The 23,582-nt window shown below is 47.7% G+C and overlaps 1 protein-coding gene and 1 long non-coding RNA gene across 6 annotated transcripts in view; one reads left to right on the top strand and one right to left on the bottom strand.

The window, feature by feature from the left end:
- The window catches only part of ZNF652 (zinc finger protein 652), a 60,123-nt gene extending 56,381 nt beyond the window's left edge, over positions 1 to 3,742 (bottom strand). For all 5 annotated transcript variants that reach the window (XM_036999021.2, XM_036999022.2, XM_036999023.2 and 2 more), the window contains exon 1: positions 3,343 to 3,742. The gene's annotated coding sequence lies outside the window, so the exon portion shown is untranslated. The remainder of the gene's footprint in view (positions 1 to 3,342) is intronic.
- Positions 957 to 6,986, top strand: LOC140849120 (uncharacterized). The gene is made up of 2 exons (XR_012130712.1): positions 957 to 3,092; positions 5,708 to 6,986. It is a non-coding gene; the product is annotated as an uncharacterized lncRNA (long non-coding RNA).
- Positions 6,987 to 23,582: the final 16,596 nt, after the last annotated feature.

The following is a 23,582-nucleotide window of genomic DNA, read 5'->3' as shown; positions in this document are numbered from 1 at the left end:
ACCCAAGAGTATATTCACATTTTTGGTGAAATTACCTAAAACTCTTGAGAAAAGGGTGATTTTTTTTAAAAAAACAGTTCACATTGGCAGTTTATTTCTTCCACAGGCTTCGGACATTCAACAACAAAATCACATCAATAGCATTACTGATTACCTTTTTTTCTACAGAACTCGAAAAGTATTTTCTTACCACACTACAAGATTACTTCCCATACTGAGTGCAGAAATGGAAACAGCTCTGGGTGTCACAAATCTGATCTTGAGGCCACAGTTGCAGAAAGTAGGTGCTGTTTCCCTTGAGTAGGAGCTGCTGATCTGAAACCTCCTAAGGGAAGGGTGTCTGAAGAAGAGTGTTGAAGAAACTAAAGCAAGCTGTTTGTATTAATGAGTGAGCTGCTGGCACCACTACTCTTTAAGTGTTTCGCTGCCATGCAATTGTTTTCCAGCTTCCAAGCTCTGAATCTGGCAGAGAGAATGCTGTTCTCATAGCCATAAGTGTTATATGATCAGCTGCTCTGTGGTGTGTGGGTATTTAACTAGGTAAGTGACTGGTTAGAAGAGGTTCTGAAATAAATCAAGGAAGCACATGTCTCCTGAGCTTTTAATGATCTGTCACTACACTACACTGACAAAGAAAAGTAAAATATTTGCAACTTTGAAATGGTTTAGATTTAGGATAGGCAAGTAATTTCTGACAGTAAAACTTAAGGTATGACATGAACAAAATATATAACCTGTAATATAAGCCACTTCAAGCATATTTATTAGATAATAAAAAATGCAATGTTTGCAATCTCAGCATGCTTTCAAACTTCACAGAGTACACTGCATAATTATTAGAATAAATGCTTTTCTTCAGGTGTGTGGAACAGGTTCTGTGCAAGATCTCAAGGCTCTCTCGCTTTCCAAAAAACTCTTAATGCCATGAATTCCTTAGCCTCTCAGGACCCCTTTAAAGGCAAAGAAAAAACCATGAAAGTCTCAAAGGATTAAAAGTGAAAAATATTGTCAGACTTGTAAGCTTCTGGAGGGCTGGGGGCTGTATTTCTTTAACGTCACTGCCCAACAGAACACTATCACGAGCTGGAATAAATGTCTCTTGATTGAAATATGATCGAAAGGCAAACGCTGGGTGCAGAGTGATTTAAGCAAGAATAGCTGATACTTATCCCCTGCTTACTGATAGAGTGGTACAACTTTCACCCCTAGTTTTAGAGCCTAAGCATGAAGACTGAATGTCCTAACTACAGGGAAAATCCTTCCACTGAAACAAAATATTAAAATGGGTGATTTTGATGGCAACATCATCCTGAATAAAGACATGAAATTATATTTAATAAAGTTGAAAAAATCTCAGAGCAGGGGCTCAAAGCCTTTTAAGAGATCAGATCAACTTCAGCCAACACATACAGATTCTGGAGAGGCATCATAAAACAGACCACTGCCTTTGCTGTTGAAATCTGCTACATTCAGAGTCTAGTGAAATCTGCTACATACATTATTAATAGGTCAAATTTAGACAAGTATTTTTACTCTTCTCTTGACTTTTCCTAAAACTCTCATATCTTTTTTGAGGAAGGCAAAGAAATGACACCTTACAAATACAAATAACTCACTGTAATGAAAGAGCAAAACACAAGAACACATATATAATTTAGTTGGTTGCTTACTGCTCAGGACCAAACTCATGCCAATCCTTAAGCAACAACAAAACAAAGCACGAAACTCAAGCTCCTTTCACTTTGGCAAAATACACATTTTAACCTGAGGTCCCAGGGCCAGTTTCAAGATGACTATAATTGCCTATAAAATTATGTGTCTATTTCACTGAGAAGAGGGTCCTAAAGGCTTCCATGACCCCAGAGAGAAGTTAAAAATGACTAAAGTAGACATTTCTAGATCACTAAAACTCAGTGGTGAACATCTAAACAAAATTGTATTAAAGGTAGCGTCTACCTGAATACAAGTGCACAGTCCTGATACAAAGAGCCAAGCTGCCCGCCAGCCCTGACCACCAGTGCGGCTCACACTCTCAAAACAGACCTATGAGGGAACATCACCTGTGTTCAGTGCACACACACTCACACATGCCAGTCACAGCTGCTCTTCATTCCTTAAGCAGATACATGTTGTCAACAAAGCATGTGCTAGTTGCCATTCCCAGAACAATACGGGCCTGGCCATCTCTGGAAAAAAATACACATTTCTTTTCAAAATATTACTCTATTTATTTACTATGCCTTGACAAACCATGTTCAGCATTACAACAAAATTAATGAAATTCCCACACACCACAGGTATCTAATTGAGAAAAGAGCATCACTCAGGCATTACTGAGGGTCCATGGAGATGCACAGAAGGGAAATACTATGATAATGATGCTTGAACATGGGGATAATCAAAGACAGACTCACACAGGAACATCCTGAGAACATGGTTGTGGAAAAATCCCTGCTCCAAAGGCAAAAGCACATTCCTTTGATTGGCACAAGCCATTCCTGACAATGGATCTGCACTGACAGGGGCTGCTCAGCAACCAGGAAGTGTGTGTATATGCGTGCGTGTGTGTGTTGTGGGGGAGGGATGTACTAGATGTGATCAAAGACTGGGCCCTTTTCAAAGAAGAGCATATGGGATCTTAAATCGTGAAGACAGACTTCGAAGGTGAGGCAGGGACATTTATCATTTCTACAGGAGACGTCCCTCGACAATGAATATGTTCTGTGCAGATGTAACGGGGGTGTCACTACCTTGAGTGTCTCCCATCTAAGAATCTTTTAAGTAGAGCCTGATTGGAGGGGAGGAGGAGGTGGGGGTGGAGAAAGGTCTGCATTGCCCTGTGGGGTGAGTGTTGGGCGGGTGTATACTGGATGCATTTTCTCTCAGGCGGCACAATACTCCCGGGGGCTGGAGGTTTTGGGCGCAACCGCAGGGCCGGGGAGGCAGTGGGTGCAAGCCACCAGCCGCAGGGCAGGAAAATGCTCGCAGGAGGACCGCTGCGAACCTCCCCTCGGCCCGCTAACCCGTGCAACCCCAGTCTCCCCGCGGGTCCCGGGGCCAGCGCACTCTGCACAACGGCAGCCCAAGCCCCGGTACGAGAGGGTGGGGGCGAAGGGGCAGAAGCAGGCGCCCCCGGCCCAAGCTCGGGGCCATTAGAGTGCAGCGCCCAGGGCCTCCCCGCCGGATGGGGGCTGCTCCGGCCTAGTGCACGCAGCTGCCTCGGCGAAGGGTTAACCCGGCGCCCGAGACCCGGCCGGCCCGGCGGGCGCCGGAGAGGAAGGGCTGCTGCAGGGGCGCAGCCGCGACTGTGGCGTGTGCGCGAGGGCAGGGGCCCCTACTCACCCGGGCCGGCCGCCTCCGCCTCCGCCGCCCCGACCGCCGCCTCGACGGTCCATCCTTGCGGCGGGGGGCCTGCAGCCGCGGCGCTCGAGTAACAACCGCCGGCCGGGCCGGCCCCTCCCCCCCGCCCAACGTCTGTCCTCAGGGCCGCTCCGCAGACCCGGCCTCGGCCGCCGCCACCGCCGCCGCAGCGCTACGTGGCCGCCGCTCCGACGTCTCGCGACTCCCTTCCGAGCGCGCGAGGGCGAACGGGGCCGGCGGGGCGGGCGGCGCGCGGGGAGGAGGCAGGGGAGGGGGTGTGCGTGTGTGGATGTGTGTGCGGAGACGGGGACAGGGAGGGCGAGCCGCGGCGAGAGCGCGCGCGGCCGCGCGCCCGCGGCCCCTTCCCTCTCCGGCCCCCCCGCCCAACAGGGATCCCGACACCTCCCTCCGCCCGCCCCCCTGGCATCCCGGCCGCAGGGCGCGGCGGCGCGCATGCGCAGCCCCTCGGGGCCAGCGCCGGCGCACCTTTTCTCCCTGCTGCCACATTGTGAGCGCTCCGCCGCCCAGATAACTGCCGGCTCCCTCTCCACCCCCGCCCTCCCCCCTCTCCGCCCACTCCCGGGCGCCCAGGTAAAGGCGTGGACTGCGCGTGCGCACCGCTCTGCCTGGGTCTGGGGGCGTGGTTGCTGAAAGGAAGCCAAATGTAGAGTGGGAGGGATCCTTGGGCAGGGGGAGTGAGCCCTGGCGAAGTAGGGGAGTGGTTAGGATTAAGTAAAGGTGAAGTGCAGACGGGGCCAGAGTAGTAAAGTGGAGTCAAGTGAGACTTAGAAGTGAAAAAAACCTTTGGTTTATGAAATAAAGTAAAATAAAAGTATCTTTTCTGTGGCCATCTTGTTACTTACTGGAGGGCAGTGGAGTGACAGAGGACGGAAAAAAAGGAGGCAAAATATAGGCAGTAGTGGTCATTCACTAATGAATGGGACAGCTGATTAAAACTGGAGAAATTGAAGAGATTGACAGAATGGTCAGAAAAACAAATTTAGAAGCTTGTTGGTTCTGCGGCCAGGAATAGGGAAGGGGATGTGTGTGTGCTTGAGACATAGAGCTGCTGCAAGAAAGGAAGCCTCCGTTGTAGGTATTACAGCATTATGACTAATTACCTATTAATCATTAATATAATTAATGGTACCATTAGCTAACAAGGTAGCATTTATCCAAGCTCAGCGCCAAGAGAGGGCGTTCATAACTGAAAGTGCTTGGAGTAGAGAGGGGAAATGAACCAGGTAAGGTGAAGGCCTAGGGTGGAGCGTCAGGAGGACCTTTTCCCACCGTAAGCCAAACTTCCCTGGTGTTTTCCAAATCTTATCTTAATTGGAACTCCTTCAAATGTCCTTCCACTAAGGCTGACCTCTCCTTCTACACATTTTCAATACAGATGCAGATCTTTCTCCCCAAAATAGCACCCCCTACCTCCAAAAAAAAATTCCTGTAGGAAATAAAATGACTGGATCTGGGACAAGGTTAGGGGAGAGATTGAAACTTTATGAATAGAGGGCTTCAAGAGCTAACTCTGTCCTTGGCCCCTTCCAAAAACAGATACTTGGTTTTTATTACACCTGGACTCCAAACTCCAGGGAGGGTAATTTGGCAACTCTGGGTCATGTTCCTCAACAGTGAGTGTCTCAGTGGATAAACACTAAAAATTATATCATATTTCAGCAGATAGAAAATCTCCAGGCAGAACAGGAGGAAATAAACACAAGTAGTAAAAGGAAAATGTAAGAGAGAACTTGGCATCTATGGGGGCTGGTGAGCCCAGAACATGACTGAGATGTTTAGCTTTGCCTCCTAGAACACTTAATCCATTCCCCTCTCTCTGCCTGTCAGGGCAGTTCTCCTTGGAAGGGAGTGTACTGAGTGATGGCTAAAGACGTGAGGTGACCTTCCACCTCTCTATGCCTCTCCACCCACAGGCCAGCCCTCTGAAGGCTCCTCTTAATTTGAACAGTAATATTATTACCTTCCATTTGAGGAGTGCTTTATGGTTTTTGCAAGGAGGTTATGTCCATTATCTCATCAGATCTTCCAAACCCTGTGAGGCAGGCAGGGCAGGTATTATTTCCAATGAAGGCAATTCAGGCCAAGGAATATTTAATGGCTCAGCCAAAGTCACCCAGCCAGGAAAATAATGGACCCAAGTTTCCTGACTTGCAGTGTGCTGGACTTCCAGAGGGCTTGACAGGCCCACTCTGAAAAATCGCTACATATTCCTATGGCGTAAAAGAAAGGTAGCCTTGCCACGTGATGGAGAATAATTCTAACATTCAGTTCTACACATGTATCTTGTTTATTTCATGTTTTTTTTTCCCCTTCTTTTTCTTTCTAGGGCCCTGGGATGTACCCCTGTTTATCTGAAGCCTTGATGACTGATACTTTAGAAGGCCTCAGGCTGCAGGGCTAGCAAGGAGAACCTGGCTCTGCCTTAAGTCTTCCCCTTCATATACCTCCCACAGAAGGGGACTTCCAACCAGTGTCATCATTAGACTTCTCCAAGAAGAGGCCTCTGCTCTCAGACTGCTTAGTTCCAGTGCCTCCCTTCTTCAGATGCTGGCACTGCAGCTAGGCAATCCTTGTAGACAACATTTAGCACCCACAGCCGGCCTTACTGGAAGATCAGCCTTCTGTCATTTTGGTTTCCTGGCCTTAAATAGTTCTTCACTAACTTACTCACTGAGGCAGTGGGCAGAAACCAGCAGAACCCAATTTTTAATTTAAAAATTTTAGCATGAATGTCTGTACACTTTGACAGTTCTGAAAACCTTCAAAGATTTCATTTAAACAGCAGCAGACATCTGGTTCCTGGAAGGTGAACTGGATGGCCTGATTCAATCTCCCTGTTCACGGCATTTCCTCGTTCCCTAAGCTTTCAGAGATGTATTCCCAGTCAGTAGTAGTTCTTACCACCTGTACTTAATAGGGGCAGTGGCCATGGCTCACTGCCCACCCATTAGTTAATATAACCCTATCTTACCACACCAGACTTGGAACCAGGGCCTTGGGCATGGTGTCCTAGTTGTCATATTTGTAGTACCGCAAATGCCACCCATCGCTTCGCCCTTCAGGCTTTGTATAAAGAGCGGATTATATGGTTCTTAGAGTCTTCCAGATCCTATACCAAGAATTCTACTCTAAAAAAGATGACTGTGCTTATTAATACCTGTAACACCATGAAACATCTGTTTGAATTTTGATTACTCTGGTGTCCTTGTCACCAAAATGTATTTTATAATGTTTTATAAACCATATTTACGTGGCAATTTCTACAGATCTTTCTTCCCATTTCATCCTTCCTTCAACCAGGGAGGAAGGACGGGCAGAAAACGTTCTCGTTTTTTTTAAACAGCAAATAAAAACAAGATCCAGATATTAAGGGTCACACCAGAACTAAAACCTGGGTCTCCAGGGTCCAAGTCCAAGACTTCTCTGTGACACCATGCTGCGGCCTTTGCTGGACACCATACAAAGCAAACTGAGCAGATGTGGTCTCTGCTCTCTGGAAGTTTGGACTCAAATGGACAGCCACAGTTCTAGCAAACAGAAAAGGACAAAGCGATTCACAGTCAACTCATATGCCAATAAATAAATGAGTTAAATAGATAAGGAGAGCCATGGTTACACGGTCTACTAATTTTTTAAAACTCCAGTGGGTAGACAGGACAGGTTAATAAGGCTAAGATGTAGCCTAGTCCCATCTCTGCCTACTGGCTTTGCATGTGGAAAAATATTTGTTGTTGCACTGCATGCTCTTTCCCTCCTCCTCTTCAACATTCTATCAACTTTCCTGGAGCATCTACCGAGTGTTACACAAAGTGGGAATCAAGGTCCATTAAGAAATCATCTCTGCCTTCAAGCAATGTCTTCAACCAATTTCCTAATTCAAACCACCGTGAAAGCTTCAGTTAACCCTTCTTCTACCATCTGTACTGATGGAAAAAGGACAGATCAACTCAGGGTTAGAGGGCCTGAGGGTCATCTTTACCCATGCAAGATGGCCAGTTAGGACAGTGGAGAAGTGCACTCTAGAATTTGAGGGACATTGTTGCTTTCCAAGAGAAGTGATGCCACCACCCCACTTATGTCAAATAGCTTGGCTCCCTGGATATCTAAGCAAAGGCAATGAGGACCATGGGGTTAGGCTGTGGGGGCAGCTGACAGAAGGAACCCTAAACAGGAGAAAGTCCATTGCAGCCCAATTCTCCCCTGGGAGTTCTGCCTCAGGGTCTGTCTAAAGCAGAGTGATCTAAGGCAGTTAGGCCTGAATTCTATTTGAGTTTAAATAGAGACTCACAGATTCTTTTTTGGCAGCACGTTTAATTGTTGTCTGTAATTTGATGTGACATATGCCTCAGAGGCATGCACTGAGGTCCAATTGAAGAGATGGGTTTTTTAAAAATTGGAATAATTAATTAATAGAAGGCAGTTGCACCGGGCTGAGTTAGGGCCAAACTAGGTAACCCTAAACCAGCCAACCTCCCAACCAGTCTCACCACCTGAGGAACAATCCCAAAGTTCTCATGGAGGTGGGATGGGAGACCTGGATACAATGCAGGAAGTGGGGGCTACCAGGGGGAATGGCAGGGACACTTTTTAGCTTTCATAACGCCCAAAAGACGTGGCAATTTAGACTGGCCACCAAAAAATGTGTGGGAAGGCTAGGACACGGCAGAAGGCAAAGGAGGTATGGGAGATTATGGCGGAGAGGCAGCCAAGGTGCCAAGGTGAGCGAGGGGGTCTGAGCAGGGGGCTGGAATGGGAGGGGGAGCTGAAGTGAGTGAAAAGTGGGAGGCAGGCGTCAAAAGTGATGTAGCTGCTGAGACAGGGAGCAGGAAAAGTCTGGGAGTGGAGAGGACCCTGTGGGCGGAGCTCAGGGGAAGTGGAGCCCAGATGTGGGGGCGTGAACATTGTGCCTGGGGCCTCTGGCATTCAGAGGAGCTATTAATTAAACCCCTGACCTGAGGTGGTTAACAAAGCGGTGGCAGCTCTTCATAGGAGCTGGGTTAATAACAATAATAATAACAATTAACGGTAATGAGACCTTATCTGCAGCAAGTTGTTCCTAGAGCTTTGTGGGCATTAAGTCATTAATTCCCCTGGCCCCTAAGGGCCACCTTTTTCTAGAAGTAATGGAGGTGCAAGAAGATACAGATAATCCCGGCACACATCCGCCTGCTGCCATTTGCTGGGCAGGTTAGTTCACTTACAGAAAGATAAAATCCAAGGTTCTTTTAGGGCTTCATAAACTGTTAGAATCTCATGCATTTATTCAGAAATGATGCTTAAATGGGGTGGATACAGAAATGTAGAAACTGGTCACCACAAAATGCCTAAACAACTTTGGTGTGAAAACTCAAGCCCCATCTGAGAGCACCAGGCTGAACAGTGGAGAGTGGCCTGGAGATGACCAGGACAACACCTGGAAGTGACAGATGCATGAAGCCCTAACTGGTGGCAGAGCTAAGCCTCCATCTTCAAATGAGGTGAATGGAGGACTTATGTGTCTACTTCCTACAGACCAAGGAAGGAAATGTAGGGCAAAGACTCAAGGGATGCAAAAAGGGGAGGGTCGTTCTAGACTAGGGGAGTCACATGGAATGGAGCCTGGGAGCCAAAGTCTAGAGCAAGTATTAGTAACAATGGCTAGCCTTGCAGATTTCATTTATGTGTTTCACATAACAGTGGTTACTACAAATTATACTCACTCAGTCCAAAGACAGACTTTCATTTACATCCTGTAGATGGTGAGGTCATCATTGTTATCCTAGTCAAGATCAATGACAACAATATAGTGCATTGCATAGCACTTAAAAAAAAATATATAAAAAATCTCAATATACTTGAACAAAGTAGTCTGGTGGCCCTAGGTCATGGAGTAAGCAAGGATGATGTTCCCCACTAATGAAGGGGACACGTGAGATCCAGAGCAGGAGATCCGAGCTTGTCTGGATTTCAGAGTTGGGCAGAAGTATCTATGTTCCAGTTAAAGAGCTATCACCTTTCATGACAGTGAAATAAGAAGGACAAGTCCCTCTATTGTGACCCTTGCTACCCCTCTAAAATCATATGCTTCCTTCCCTTACCTGTGTTTCTATAAGGAAAGTCACCTCTAAGAAGCACAGAAGTTTCAATGCTTAAATACAATCTACCTTGTAGGTTGCACTAAAGAACATACAGTAAAAAGTTATAGGGTAAAATTATGGAATGGAGTGTTCTGGTTAATCAAATAATCTGGTTAGCAATGTAGTACTAAACATATAGTAACATTTGAGACATACTAAAATGATTCATTGCTTATCTGAAATTCAAATTTAACTGGTTGTCTTGTATTTATCTGGCAACCTACCTGCAGGTAAACCACTAGGAGATGCCTATCCACTCCTTTGAAGTTCCTTAAAGAAATAAGCAATAAGAAGGAGAGAGATACTTTGATAGTTTCAGGTTCACTGGTCCTAGGGGATAGGGACAGAAAAGATGGCCAAAGATGTATTAGAGAAGCAGGGGACCCAGAACCAGGTACCTATCAACTCTGATAAGTACCCTTATCAAACTGGGTGCATGGGAAAGATGTCCCCAAGTCTTTAATGGGTCCCATGCCAAACTAAATGGTTGTTTCAGGAATTTCAGGGAAGAAAGCTTAAGACAAAATATGTCTACTCTTTAATATTATCCAACACCCTGAGAGAATCCCACCATAAAATGGGAACAGGTGGTGTCAGTCTCCTTTCCTCATTTCTTCCTGTCAACAGAGAGGTGGAAGGTGAGTGCTACACTGAGCAGTGTGCCATGCAGAGGGGCTGCATGTTTCCTCTGCGCTAGCGAATCCCCCCGTGCTTGAGAAGCTCCTTCACTATCATGCTGATGGGCATGGGGAAATGGGCCCCCTAGGATCTGCTTTTCACAGCATTGACTGTGAATGTCTTTTTCTTGACCAGGTTGCTGTTCTTAGCACTTACTGAGCACCAGGATGTTCCCCACGTATTGTTTTCTGCTGTCCTAAGTGTTTCACTTCTATTATCCATATAATCTTTCCAACTCCCCTTTGAGGTAGGTATTCCCATTTTAGAGGTAGGAAAACCAAGGCAGAGATAGATGAAGTAGGAAATGATACAAGGTCACATAGCTCTTACGTGGCAGACTCAGGATTGAGTTGACTCCTAAACCTGCTCTTACCCACAATGCTATACTGCCTAATACCCCAATTCAGCCACACCACTCTCCTGCTCAGAATACTTCACTGGCTCCTGTGGTAAGCAGAACAGTGAACCCCAAAGATGTCCACATCCTAATCACTGGAACCTGTGAATATGTTACCTTACATGGCAAAAAGAGTTTTGCAGGGATTAAGTGGAAGTTCTTGAGATGCAGACCTTATCCTGTATTATCCTGTGGGTCCTAGGTAACCACAAAGGTCCTCAAGGGAGGCCAGCAGGAGTGTTAGAGTCAGAGAAAGAGATATGATCAGCGAAGCAGAGGTCAGAAAGACAGATATGATTGCTGTCTTTGAGGATGGGGAGGGTCATGAGCCAAGGAATGTGGGCAGCCTCTAGAAACAAATAGGCAAAGAACTGATTCTCCATGAGAGCCTCTAGAGGAACACAACCTGCTGACACCTTGATTTTGGCCCAGTGAAACTTTTAACCTCCAAACCATAAAATAATAAAACTGTGGTGTTTTAAGCCACTACACTTGTAGTTTGTTACAGCAGCAGTAAGAAGCTAATATCACTCTCAGTTACTTAAAGGGAAATCTGAACTGCTTTGCAAGGCATTCAAGGGCCTTAGGTTATTTGCCCTCTGCCTAAATACTCCCACCCCCACCCCCAAGCTTTACATACTGCACTTCTCCAGGATCCTCAATAGGCCATGCCCTCTCTTATTTCCATGCCTTTGCTTGTGCTGTTTCTTCCACCTGGAACACCCTCTCTTCACATGTTTGTCTGGAAAAATCCTCATCCTTTACATCTCATCTCAAACAATAACTCCTCTGTGAAGCCTTTCCTACTTCCCCAGAGGAACTTGGGGCTCTTTTCCTGCATTTCATTCCTCTGCTGCATTTCCTATGCACTTCTACTAAAGGACTGTCTGAACCCTCCTTAGGCTATAAGCTATTTGAAGGCATGAGATCCCTTTTTCTCCTCTGGTCTCCCTTAGCACCTAGCATAGTCCCTGATACATCAAATAAAGTTCCCTAGAGACTAGAGCTCTTAATCCTGACCTGTGCCATGGATGTAATACAGTGCCCCCAGCCCCGACCCCAGCCCCATTTCCCCATCAATAACAAACACTGGGGAAATCATCCCTGCCCTTCCCTAGTGAGAGATGAAGACAAAGGAAATCAGACATGGAAGTGTTTCAAGTTCAAATAGGAAAGAGGCACTGGTCAGAGTTTTGTTATATTCCAGCTGTATCCATGGTATACAAACAATGCTTCCTCTACAGGTCTCAATTTCTTGAGCTTGGAAATGCATCTAGAGAGATGTTGCACAGAGGCAGCAGCTGTGGCTGCTTTGTACCCCATTGGACACCCCATGCTTACTCTCAGGTGAATTCTCCGGTGTTGGCAGGTGAAGATTTGGGGGGAGGCTTTCCCACATTCTCCCAATTCACAGTCTCCCTCTAGTGTGTGCGTGCTGATGTTGGGCATCATCTTGAGCAAAGGTTTCCCCACAGTCACTTCTTTCATGTATTTGAGTTCCATGACATCGAGTCAGATATGCCACCCAATCCTCCACACTCACCCCGAGGGCTCTCCCACAGACGCAACAGATAGAGCGTTTCTTCCCAGTAGGACTTCTCTGATGTTGTAAAGATGGTTACTCCACCCAAATAAAGGCTTATTCACATTTATTATACTTATGAATGTCTTTTCCTGTATGAACTCTCTTACGTTTAATGAAAAGTAGAAGGCAAATGGAGGTCTCAACAAAGGCCTATTATGTCCCCAGTCCTATTGTCAGCATTCGGAAGTACTCCAAAATGTAAAGAATGGCCTCTGCCCTCGGGAAGTGTGCAACCTGGCTGAGGAGACAAGATTTGTGTAGATGAAACAGCTGGAGAACATGAGACATTGTGTAATCACAGCAAGTTGTGTAGTTTAATAAAATTAAATGGGAATTCAGAGCAAGGAGCATTCGACCAGAGATTCACGGGATGGGAATGGTGGCATGAAGGATGTTAGACTTTAGTTTGACCTGGAAGGATGGTAGAATTGAGGCTGTAAAGCACAAGAAGATGATGCTTAGGATGTGGCTCTACAGGAATGAAGACATCCTTTTGAAGGGCCTCGCTCTTTTAGATTCTGGAGGGGAAAGAGAGAGAGAAAGAAAGAAACTCCAGTATAGTGATTTGCCCTTTCATTTAGGAAACTCCCCCAAACAGGGCAGGATTTGAGCATTTTCTCTAATGTTTTTCTCATTTTAGAGCTCAAGCCACTTTCACTTTTATTGGGCACACCCAGAAAGGGTTGCTTTCCTTCACCCTCCACAGCTCTGCTCCCCACCACCATCCCCTTAGCACTCTTGGGGCCCATTCCAGTTCCATGACCCAGAATGTCACCCCCCGGTGACAGAAGCACCAAGTGGGAGAGAACAGCACCCAGGAGAGGGCCCCAGGAAAACACCCAGCAGGCTTGTATTTGAGCCTCTTCTTCAAGTGCTCCTGCCATCACATCCTCTGAAACAATTTCCATATGGGATGTTGATGCTTAGAGAAAATGAAAATCATCAGATGCAAAGGCCTTTTGCTCATCTCAGTTTTAGAAGTTTTCTGGGAATACTTTATAACTTTTCTTTGTTTTCTCCCTTCTGTAGAAGGTGGTGGATGAGCAAGTGGGTGGAATTTGCAGCGTCTCGTCTCAGTTAGACAGTTGGAAGACTTTTCTACCAATTATAGTGGTTAAGCACTGACTCAACATCCAGCAACAGCATGAGGTGTTAGAGCCTCATTCATGGGCAAGTTTCAATATGAGACACAGTCGCACCACCTGTCATGGGCAATGTAGTCAGAAAACCGAGGAGAGTGGATTCCACACCCAAAAAGGGGGCTGTTTTCTGGAGAGGCTGTAGAATCAGATTATATCCTAGCACAGTGAAACTGAAGTGCCTTTTGCATCCCTTCTCAATATCATTCCCTGAAGGGTGTGTTTGTATGTGGAATTCTTAGGCTCTTAATTCCATCCCTGCTTCCGATGTTGCTTCACTAGGACACTGAATTCTGGGAAGGGAGAGGCCTTACCCCTGGAGGAGAACAGACGGGCATGGGGGGTCCTGGCACCTTTTGGGTCTTAGCGTTTGGACACCTTCTCGGCATATTCTCCATTCCTCCCCAGCGAGGCACCCTCTGCTCTGTGAAGAATCCAGACAGGAAGTCAAAGAGATCATGAGGCCGCAGTGGAAATGCAGCCCAGACCCTCAGCGACCCGGATGGTCACCCAGTCTGACCACACACCACATTCTGTTTTCACCATTAGTGTCTGTCCTCCCTGCTAGTTCGCGGGCTCCCCGGGGGCAGGAGGCATGTCTGTCCCAGATACCACCCGAGCCTGTCACAGTGCCTGTCAGAGCAGCTGATCAGTAAATGTTTGCTGAATAAATCAACCACAAGTGTGGACATGGCTCCCTTAAAGAGCTCTTTCCTCTTGTTCAGATGTAGCGTTACATTACCAATGTGGAGGTACAGATGCGGAGTTCTATTACTAACTCCGTGGGGTAAAAATAATGAGAGCTACACACTCATGGGAGGGCCTTGGAAAACAGCCCCAAAGTTCCAATTGTATCTGATAAGCACCAGGGAGCCACGGCAGGTCATTCAGGTCACCAATAGCAGGAGACCAGCGGGTGGAGGCTTTCCAGGCTGTGTTGGATCTGGAAGAAGGTAGGGTCACCAAAGAACAGTGAGCCTGGAGCAGCCTCACACAGTGGCAAGCCCAAGAGGTGACTTTTGCGGCTGAAGGCTGGCTGTTACTGCCGGGGGGGGAGGTGTCAGAAAGCAGCAACAGTCCTAGTGCGCAGTGCTCCTTCTCAGTGTGAACTCAGAACCCCTAAGCAGGCGCCAGGGGAGTCATGGCCAAAAATGGCCAGGGAGGAAGAAGATGCCTCAGGATTCTGGCACTGTGTTGTGTGGAGGGGGGCGTGAGCCAAAAAGGAAGGTTTATCTTTCTGCAAAGAGAGCCTCCGGAGGGTAGAGGCCTATCTTACACAGCTGTGCTCACAGCTCCGAGCAGAGTGCCTTGCCAACAGTAGCTGTTTAATAAATACTTGACAAATGAATGCTTCGCTGACTGATCAGCTCTGGGAGGCGTTAGGATGTGAGAGTTTACGGAGGCCCCCAAAAGTCTGTGTACTGCCTTCTCTGCCAACTTCCTCAGCCAATTCTTCTGTGTTGCCCCACCTCTGCTTTAAGCCAAAAGATGTTCCCAAAGATTGTTGCCCTCTAGGTGGACAGCAAATAGTGGGGAAGGTGACTCTAGCATCTACAGGCTGAGTTTCGGCCTGTAGCCTACTGGGCCACTCCCTCCCTTCTCCTTGGTGCTCCCAAGTGCTGGACAGGATCCATGCATTTTGTAGGATTCTACTCTGTCTCCCACCAAGCCATTAGGTTGTCATTCACATTTCCTTGCAGTCTTTCTACCTTTGACTTCATTTTGACAAGCAGGGACATGTCACCTCTGGAAGCCTGCTGTTAGCAAATGCACACACACACACACACATACACACACACACACACAGACACACAACCTTCTTCCCCTATCTCAGAGCCATTGTCTGGCCCTGGGCCTGGTCCATCTTTATGAGACTCTTCTCCCAGGATGCTGAATGTGGCCTTTGATGCAAGGGAGCTGGGCGCTTTGCACATTTGCAGTGTTGGCCTCCCTCAGGGGCTTGGGGAAGATCCACCCTTATGACAGGACCTTCCAGAGAGACGCGAAACCAGGATCCTGACCTCATGATGCCCGCAGCGCCCGGCAAGGAGAGTGCCAGCTCTGCTGTCCTGGCCCCAGCCCAGTTCTCTCCTCTAGAATCCACACCTTCCTTGGCTCCCCTCCAGGCTGACAAGATCTGCCCCAGTTGGGGAGAGGTAAGCATGATCTAGTGAGTAAGGGTTGCAGGGGAGGGAGGTGGCCTGTGCCACAGGACCTTGGTCAAACCATTGCCTGGCTCTGTGCTTTAGATTCCCCCTTGAGAAATTGTGCCCATGCTTCCAGGGTTAGGCAGTTGCTCAGCAGTAGGAACTTCCCTGAGCTCACCGGGGAAGAAACCCATAGTCACATCGTGTTCTCTTGCAGCCAGGAGCCGCCCGCCCTGCCCCACCCCAGGAGGCCTTGCTAGTTGGCGACGCCAGGCCAGTAAGGCAGGGTCCTACAGGATGAAAGCTCAGAGAAGCCGGAGCAGGAATAATAATGATAATCATCAGCTGCCGCGTCTTAACCATCCAGGAATGTGAGGCCCCACGCCCTGTGTGCCTCACACCCCAGGACACTCCGAAGGCTCCTCTCCCTTCATTTTATTGCAGCAGTGATCCCACACTCTGCCATTCCCAGCCCAACCCATTTTGGTTCCCAAGGAGTGCAGTGCAGCCACCGGCTTATCCACAGCCCAGGTTCCATGGGAAGATTCAGCTTGACAAGACCCAAGCCAGCAGCAGGGTAGGACACCCAGCTCCTTGGAAACTTGGGCTCCAGGGTTTCCCAGGGGAGCAGCTTGCCCGCCCCTGGCCTGGAGCACTTTCCCACATCCATGTCTGGTCAGTGAGAGGTCCAGGAGCTTCACCTGTGTCAATACAAATCTGAATTCAAGTCCTGGCTGAACCGCAAAGAAACTCATCATAGAACCCTGAGCAAGTTTTGTTTTGTTATTAACTTCTTCATGTTCACTGCCTCACCTGCCCCAAAACCTGCCAAGACTCCCCATTGCTCACTGAAGATGATCTCTGGGTCTCAGAATCCAGCATACAGCTGTTTAACATCTGGCTCTAATCCACCTTTCCAACCACACTCTTCTTCCCCTCCTAGGTGCCAGCGAGAAGTAACTGCTTTCTGTTGGTCATACATACCCCGTGCTTTTCCATTTGGGGTTTTGATCTTTCTTCAGGAATGTAATTTTCTCTTTCTCTACCTGGCCAGACCCTCCTGCCTTTCAAGGCCCAGGCCAGAGGCCATTGCCTCCGTGACTATGCCTGACCCTACTCCCACCTCGGAAGGCTGGTTCCTCTTTGTCTGAACCTCTGAAGCCCCTGTTCCACCCTCTCAGGTGGTTATATGCACATCTTAACTTGACCACTGGATCATTGGCATGCTGAGGTCTCATTCATCTTTGTGTTCCCATGGTGCCTCATACAGCCCCTTGCACATAGGGCACGTGCTCACTCAGTAAATGTTGGAGATGAATTGGGATGAATAATCATCCCAATTAACTTCCCTACAAAAATATCCTTTGGAAAAGTAGAAATAACTTTTTTAATATGAAATTTTACACATGCGTGTTCTTGCCAGCTTCCTCTGTAGTGGGATGCAGGTACCCACCAGGTCCGCCAGTGAAGGCGTTAACCCCACGGCTTTGGCTCTTGGGCTGGCACGCAGAACACTTCCCCAACCAGTCACTGGTCCAATCTGATCCTGGGCTCTGCCTAGTGAGAGCTCAGCTTGTCCCACTCTTTGGGGGGCTTCAGTTTTTCTAATTTGGGGCAGCCTCCATGCCTCACGGGACTCACACACCAGAAGGCCCCCTGCACTGGGTTCATGTGGTGGAAGAGATGAATGGCTGGAGGGGTTTAGGAACCTCTGATCTGGATCCTCATTAAAGTCTCTTGGAGCCAGGGTTCCCCACGGCACCTGTTAGCATTGTTAATAATGTAACAACTTTGGCAACACCTTCTATTTACTTAATGCTTTTCTCCTGGGAGTTTAATCTTTCCTTCATCTCCAGAAAATGAGAAAGACCCAGGCTATGAAAGAGAAACGAGTGGTTGTAACCACACTTTAAATAGAAGCATCCTTTGTTCTAAGAGGTAATACAATACACAGTATATCAGATGTGTAGAACTGATAAAGCGGGAAACAAGTTCATATTCTAGGACCCAAAGCCTATGAGTTAAGAATTTTGCCCACATCAAGTCTTGCGTGAGATGAGAACTCCCGCATTGAGAAGTTACATCTCATCAGTAATAGAATTTGAGCATGCACCCTGAATATATGTTCAATAATTTACAAATTGTACATCGCCTACTCTCGGTGTCCCTCATGACACAGCGTGTACTTGGGGTGTGGATCATTTTTAACAATGGTTGAAGTGTTAAGTTCATGTGCCTAATAGTCATCTGGGTAATTACAAATTGTAAAAAACGTTGTGTGGCTGTCTTCAAGTTAGTTTTGATCAGATCGTTGCTGCGTTAACTCGTGGCGGGGCTGCCAAAGGGCTCCTGTGGGTGTGCCGGCTTTGCCGACCTCTTGGGCGCCAGTGTTTGCTGAATAAGGATGACCTTCACCCTGCAGTTTCTTCGCAGGAATCTTTCTAAACCCCTTGTCCATGTTGCAAAGTTTGATTTAGTTCAAGTTAAATGATATAAGCCGTAATGTCATTGAACCAGGCATGTAAACTGTGATACTTTGAAATTTTCCAGCCATGAACTAAAGAATGAATGAGGCAACACCCCTCAGGTACACTCCATACTTCCCCCAGGAGACGCAGCATATCACACGTGGCCCACTCAGTGTTGATCTGTGCGTCAAGTAACAGTGAAGCTTTCCTGTCTCGGTCAAAGGGAGTTCTCTCTAACCCACCTCATTCCCACCCTGCTCCTGCCAGTATACTATCTCCAGTGTCCTCCTGGCTAGCTCAGCCACCTCAAGCTTCCTTCTAAAACCTTCTTCATAAAGCCTGCTTCTCTCCCTTTATTGCCTGTTTCCATTGAGGACACCACTAAATGCTCAGCTGTGCAGACTGGAAACTGCAGTCGGTCTCCCTCCTCCCTCCTGTGGTCCTTCCAGCCGCTTCCACTTTCTCAGGCTCTCCCTCCACAGTCTCTGGCCCTGTCCAGTGCTGGGCTGCCCAACCAGCTGGCCCCCCTGCCACTGTTCTCTTCCTTTGTCATTTCCCCTCTGTGTTTCTGCCAGAGGAGTCTTTCAAATACTCAAATCTGATGTGGGGCTCCCCACTTCCCCGTCTCTCCGTCTGCCTCATGCCAGCGGGATCAAATGTGAGTTCTTTGCAGAGTGTTGTAAGGCCAGGCCCTGCTGACCTTTCCGATTTGGTCACCCCCAGCCGAGCACCCAGGAGCTGCCACCTTGGATACCATGTTCCCTCTCTCCAGCCTGCTGAAGATCACTTAACCTCCAAGACCAGCATGCCCGGCACCTTCCAACACTGAAGGCACAGAAAGTAACTCTCTCTCTCTGCACCTTAGCACTTGCTGTGAAGCCCTCCTGTAGTATGCCAAAATGTGATTGCTTGGGTGTTTGTACCCCATCTCCCATGCCCTGCCAAGATATAGTCCTGAACATCTGGGTGCATATCTTATTTCTCTCTACATCCTCCTTTCCCCACTCCTTCCCAGCCTGGTGTGGTGGCAGGTGTGAAGGCCTGTTCCACCGACATGAGGTGTTAGGAACGTCTTTCCCACCCATCACCTGCCCTGTCCCCTACTCCACCTGCAATGGCTAACACTTAAAAAACAATTACAAGATGCAAGGAGCTGTTCTAGCAGCCTTGGGGATATTAGCTCACTTAATCCTCTCCACGATGCCGTGAGGTTGGCACTATCGGCATTTCCATTTTACAGATAAGGAAATGGAAGCACAGAGAAGTGACGTGACAGCTCACAGTCATGCACCTGGTAAGTGGCAGTGTCAGGAGTCAAATTCAGCATCCTGGACCCAGAGCCCTATCATAATGTCCATGGTGTGGAGGTGGTACTATGCCACCTCGTTCAGCCTTCCTGCTGGTCTCTTTCCTCTACAGGAGTGGCTGCTATTCCCGAAGCCGGCTGAACACCCTCCATCCTGCCCTGGGCTCTGCCGCTAAACAGAATGACAGGCATGACAGTCTCCCCCTGGTCCATGCCCTGCTGTCCTTGGGGGAGCCCTCTGCCTGCCCACTCCCTTCCTGGACCAAGGCTCTTTTTGGGGGGGGATCTGAATCCTGCTCCCAGTGGGTCCAAATCATTTTTCTAGGAGGGCCTGCCTGGACCATGCCCATAACTCCAACCCTGCCCCCCAGCAGGCACCTGGAGGGTGTTCCCCACCTGTTCTACCTGATCAACTTCCGGCCATTAATAACATCGCCTTCTCCTTCTCTTTTTGTGTACCCTGTGCTGCCTCCCCACACTTCCTTCCTGTTCTTTTTCTTTACAATAAGACTGGGTATTTTTAACCTGAGGTTTCCACTCACTTCTCACGGTCCACTTGGGACTGGGTAGGGCAGCTGGCCCACTGGCAGGGTAGGAGTGGTGGGCCAGCCTTGGGGGCTCCGGTGTGTGTCCCCACTGCCGGGCCCAACCTGTGCCCTTGTTCTCAGCCATCTCGGTTAAGCTCTCCCTTCCTGGCTTCTGGAGTAGACATCCTACACTGGCGGTGGGTTGTACCTTTGGGAACTGCACAGGTCACATAGGGAGCCGAACCCCCTCCCCCAGTCGGGGGGTGGTGGTGGTGCTGTGAAGACTGTATATGGAGGTGGGTGCAGATCAAGGAGCCCTAGAACCTCGCACATCCCTGGAACAGCCACCAGGATTGTCTCTGGGTCCACCTGTGTGACCCACATTATTGATGCCCTTTGGAGGCAGCAGGGGACTTTCAGAGCTGCTGTTTCATGGTCTGTGCCAGTCTTCTCTCAGCTTTAGAGATGCTGCTCAGATTGCTCCACACTCCTTCCCCAGTCTCCTCGAACCTTCTTGAAGATCTCTGCTAGCAGGAAGCCCTTTCTGCTCCACAACCCACCTTGGCCCCCAGCCTGGAACACCTGTCATTCTCCGCTCCATCCTCACCTGCTGGTCTCTGACCCACTCCAAGGGTCTCACGCTTCTCTGCCCCCGAGGTGTTTAACTGAGAAACTTTTGTTTAAAGCCCAAACAGCTGCAAAGGGAAGAAACCTGAGTTTTTAGAGTTCGTAGTTCTTGTTTGTTTTGGAGTTTGGTTTCTGTGCTCAGCTTTCTTAAAAAAAGAGAACGGTGGCAACTAAACAAGTTGGTATTAGAGATTTTTTTAAAGCAACTGCCAGTGACTTATAGCAAGCTGCTGGACCCACAGCTAATGTTCTCTAAAGTCACTGCTAGTCCTAATGATGGCCCGAGGCACTGCAGTATCCTACTGCGCGCTCTGAGTCACTGTGAAGGATGAAATATGTTCAGCATTGTTTCTATGTTGACTGTGTTTTTAAAATTCTAATTCCTTAAAAAACAGGCACCCCCTGTGCAATGTATTACTGATGGAAAATCAGAAAACTGATCTTTCCCTCTGGTCTAGTGGGCTTTCAGGACTTGTTGACTAGGCAGAATATCTGCAGCTCTCATCTCTGGCCTCACCCCAGCCACACCTTTGCTTCACACTCTGGTAACTGTCCCCACCACTCCCTCCTGTTCAGGCCCCACGGTTCCAAGTAGCAATGCCTTGTGGCCCACTATGAGCTAGGGCTGCAACCCTGTTCCATCTCCTTTGTCTCCTGGCACCCCTCTTGAAGCTGGTCCATCATCCAGTCTACAGACATTTAGTGGGTGCCCCCCATAAGCAGAGAGAGCCATGCTGGGTGGGTACTAGAAAAAGGCAGAAAAAAAGAAGTCAGTGTTGCCTCTTGGGAGAAAACACTCCCACTGCAAACACCTAGAGAACTGCTTACTATGAGTTAAAGAGAGTGCCATCTCAGAACCAAAGGGGTGAGGAGGACCCAGACAGGGTGGGGTCCATCAGAGAAGGCTTTCCGAAGGGAGAGATCTGGGTCTAACTCTGACTGGCAGTATGCCGTCGCAGCTGGGCAAACCAGTGCACAGAGACAGGGAGCCCAGCCTGGCAGAGGGACCCAGAATTCCCCCGCCACCTCTGCCAGGAAGCTGCCTTGTGTATCCTGGGCTGCCCTTTCCCTTCTGGGCTAACTGGGTGATAAGGACAGGGACCAGCCCCAGCAAGGAGGAAGTGGACTGGCTTCCTGTTTGTTTGTGAATCTCAGAGCAGCACCATGCAGCCATGAACACCAGCTAAGCAGAGCAACCCTTGCCTGAGCCAAGAGTCCCGGGAGCCTATCTACCAACCCAGCGAGCCCTCAGCTGGCTGAGAGACACAGGCACTCCATCCCCAGGCAGCCACACTCAGATGGCTAGCTTGTAGCAGCCATGCCATTTGGAAGAGGCAGGAGGTGTAGTAATGACGTCCCCAGAGAAGGCAGAGCCACAATTCATAATACAAAGCTTCTGGGCACCACTGGGGTTCACAAATTGCCATCCCCCTACTCCACAGATTATTTCCTAGGACCCTGGCTCTTTTGCCCTATAAGGAAATCTCAAGCAGAGATCACCAGGTTCTTTAAAAAACTGGGCAGCATGCACTGTGGTTTTGTTTGCAAGAGCAAAATACACGAAAATCACCAAGTCACCCAAAAGCTGACTGGTGACAACAAAATGCAATAGAGCCATACCAGGGAAAATACTGTAGCCATTAAAAAGAATGGAATGAATTAGTATGTGCTACTGTGGCAAGATGCCCAAGATATTTTCAATAAGTGAAAACAGCAAGGTTCAAAAACAGTGTGATCCCTTGTGTGTAAACAATTAGAACAGCAAAGGACATGCTTGTATACGCTTGGAGATACATGTGTGATATGAAAGTATGATTTTTCTTCTGGAAGGAAATTTGAGCAGCTTAACAATGGTTATTTTGGGGGAGAAGAACTGTGGGAGAAAAGTGGTGGGAAGGCTTTCACTTTTCCTGATTTATCTTCCTATACTGCTTAGAACAGTTTTTAGTGTACATCACACTTTTTAGTGATGCTTATGTATTTTTTAAAATTACCTCTGGGTAAAGAAAGTGTGGTCCATTCTGTTTTATCTTTTACATGTCTCTGTATCATTTAAAATAAAAGTATTAAACCCCGAAATACTATTTGAGGCAATTTAAAGCATCAGACAGTGTGCATTTGAAGATGAAACAGGGTAGAGCTGCAATCACAAATTCTCCAGGAAAATTTATGCGAGCAGGTGGGAAATATGTTTGCTTCAACATTTGTACACCTCACTAACAGGCACTGTAGCCCATCCTGCATTCCACTTTGTGGATTCCTAATGGCAAATGTTTGAGCTGTCTCTGGCTTCCTTCCAACCACTCCTTTTCCCTGTTTCTTCCCCATTCCATGGCCTCACCATTTAGCTTTTGACCTGAACTGAACAATAAGGAACAGAAATCTTAAGAAAGTAGAGACAGGCAGTGTAAGTCACTTCAACACACATGATCTGATCATGTGTCATTTGGGTTGGCCTCTTTATGAAGGACCTGTGTCTGATGCATTTTCTTTCTTTCTTTTTTTTAGTTTCTATATATATATATATATATTATTTTGGCATCATTAGCATACAATTACATGAGCAAAATTATGGTTACTAGACTCCCCCCATTATCAAGTCCCCACCACATACCCCATTACAGTCACTGTTCATCAGCATAGTAAGATGCTATAGAGTCACTACTTGTCTTCTCTGTGCTATACTGACTTCCCAGTGTCCCCCCTACATTATGTGTGCTAATTGTAATGCCCCTTTTTCCCCCTCATCCCTCTCTTCCCACCCATCCTTCCCAGTCCCTTTCCCTTTGGTAACTGTTAGTCCATTCTTGGGTTCTGTGAGTCTGCTGCTGTTTTGTTCCTTCAGTTTATGCTTTGTTGTTATACTCCACAGATGAGTGAAATCATTTGGTACTTGTCTTTCTCTGCCTGGCTTATTTCACTGGGCATAATACCCTCTACCTCCATCCATGTTGTTGCAAACGGTAGGATTTGTTTTCTTCTTATGGCTGAATAATATTCCACTGTGTATATGTACCATCTTTATTCATTCATCTACTGATGGACACTTAGGTTGTTTCCATTTCTTGGCTATTGTAAATAGTGCTGCAATAAACATAGGGGTGCATATGTCTTTTTCAAACTGGGCTGCTGCATTCTTAGGATAAATTCCTAGGAGTGGAATTCCTGGGTCAAATGGTATTTCTATTTTGAGTTTTTTGAGGAACCTCTA

This window comes from Manis javanica, chromosome 4 (assembly GCF_040802235.1).
Source record: "Manis javanica isolate MJ-LG chromosome 4, MJ_LKY, whole genome shotgun sequence".
Classification (NCBI taxonomy): domain Eukaryota; kingdom Metazoa; phylum Chordata; class Mammalia; order Pholidota; family Manidae; genus Manis; species Manis javanica.
The sequence above is the reverse complement of the archived record's forward strand: the minus strand, read 5'-3'. Positions and strand labels throughout refer to the sequence as shown.